This window comes from Triticum dicoccoides, chromosome 5B, assembly GCF_002162155.2.
Source record: "Triticum dicoccoides isolate Atlit2015 ecotype Zavitan chromosome 5B, WEW_v2.0, whole genome shotgun sequence".
Lineage (NCBI taxonomy): Eukaryota > Viridiplantae > Streptophyta > Magnoliopsida > Poales > Poaceae > Triticum > Triticum dicoccoides.
Genome location: NC_041389.1, coordinates 71,676,739 through 71,678,925, shown reverse-complemented (window position 1 = coordinate 71,678,925; position 2,187 = coordinate 71,676,739).

Here is a 2,187-nt window from a genome sequence, read left to right as displayed (position 1 = left end):
CTCGCCGTGGCGCGACACGCGCAGCGCGTGCTCTCTGCCGCCGACGGACCCGCGCCGCCTCGTTCCGTCGAGCTCCCCCTAAGCACCCAAATCCCGACGCGGTTAGCACCTAAATGGGACCAGGGAACACCCACGAGGACGCTCAACCTCTGAACCCTCCCGTGCAACCACAGCGTCGCCGTAATCACCTCGCCGGAGAACCCCATTCTCGGCAACCGCCTCGGGCCGGCTATATATAGCCCCCCAAGCGTGCTCTCTCCCCCTCACAACTCCACCACCTCACTAGATCCCGCCTAGCCACTGGAAGGGCCTCGAGGGGCCTTTCTTCCTCGACTCTGGTCACCTCCGCCCGCCTCGGGCTCCGGCAATGTTCTCTTCGGTGAGGCCGTCCCCGGCGCCCAAACTCCGTCAATCACCTCTTCTAGCTACCAGAGGCCTGACCCCCACCTCAATTTAATGCTTGCAGCCCTCTCCGGCGAGCTCCATCCACGCCCGAACCGCCGTCCGCCGGAGCAGGAGCCACCGTCGACGTGGTGCTTCCCGGTGACCACCACCACCACCACCCAACGCGGAATGGCTCCCTGAGCACGGAGGTACTCTCCGATCTCCCTACCTCGCCGTGGATCGCCGCCGGCGACCACCGCGGCCCTCGGGCGCCAACGAGCTCCGACCCGCCTCTTTTGAATTTAAACCTGACGGGTGGGACCCGCCCGTCAGCCTCTCAGCTCATTTTAGACGAAGCGTTTTCTGAAAGCGCCTTCGGGCAAAATACGCTTTCTCCTCGGAGCTGGCGTAATTGAGACTGAAGCGTTTTCTGTTTTTATAAAAAGAACCCTGGGAAGTTTCTGTTTAATTACAAATGAATCCCTGGACAAAAACCTTTATAACCTTTTAACAGAAGCATATTTTTGAGTGATTCTTCTTCTGTTCTTTTCAAAATTTTGTCTAGTTTTTTATCAGATTTATTTAAAAATTATTTGGATAATTTTCTGTGCACCTCTTGGTATTTACGATAGTGTGTGTATCCTCTTATTACCGTAGATACCGACGGAGGTGACGGGACCGTAAACATCACCGAGCTAGACTCCGACTACTCTGAACCAGGCAAGCATGTTTGAACTTTTGATATGATGAGTGTCTTGGCATGTTTTGCATTTTAGTTAGTTTCATGGCATGTTGTGGAGCATACCGATGGACTGTTTATTATGCATTGTCGGGGCAAGTAAGTTCGATTGATCCACACGTTGTTGGATGTGAGTATGCAAGGCCATGTGTTGGCAAGAGGATGGGTAAGATGGCAGTGTTGTAGCATGCCAGTCTTATGCCATGCAAGTTAACTTTAGTACCAACCCGTATCGGTCGGTTCCTATCCATTTCCCTACCCGTACTACCACATGTTTTCCGCAAGGGATATGGCTGAGTAAGTTGCAAACCGCTTTCCTGGTACACACCAAAAAGGAGAGGTCGGGATGATGGTTCCATGGCCCTGGATTAAAGCCAGTCATCTGGTCAGGGGGCATGGGTGTTTCCAGTTGGGACCGAGAGGGGGGCACCCCTTAGAGCGTGCGTATATAAATTCGATCCCATGCTATTCGAGATTGTGATCTCCCCATCTCAAAAGTTTTTCTTGGACGATGTCTAGGGTGATTTCTGGCATCGAGAGGTTGGATGGGTGTGTACTGGTTAGCTGTGTTTTCTTCTGAAATACCGTAAACGGAACTAGTCCTCGTGACTACGGAAATCCGTTAACTGTGGGAAATTTTGTACAAACTCTACAGAGTCATAAATCTTCAAATTTATCATTTCCATGTCCAAGTTCCGTGCTAACTAACAAGTGCCAGTTTTGGTGATAGATTATCCGGTGGGACACATGAGCGCTAAGTCTGGTTAAATGTTTAATCCTGTGGATGGACTAACCCGTTTATTCTCGAGAGTTGAATATTTATTTCGAACATTATTTCCTTGACAGTAAAAGCCCTTTCTACGATGTCGCTTAGACGTCCGACTGTGGCATTTCTTTTAAGCCCTTTATGTGGTGTCGCCTAGACGACCGACTGCGGCATTTCTTTTAAGCCCTTTATGTGGTGTCGCTTAGACGCCCGACTGCGGCATTTCTTTTAAGCCCTTTATGTGGTGTCGCTTAGACGCCCGACTGTGGCATTTCTTTTAAGCCCTTTATGTGGTGTC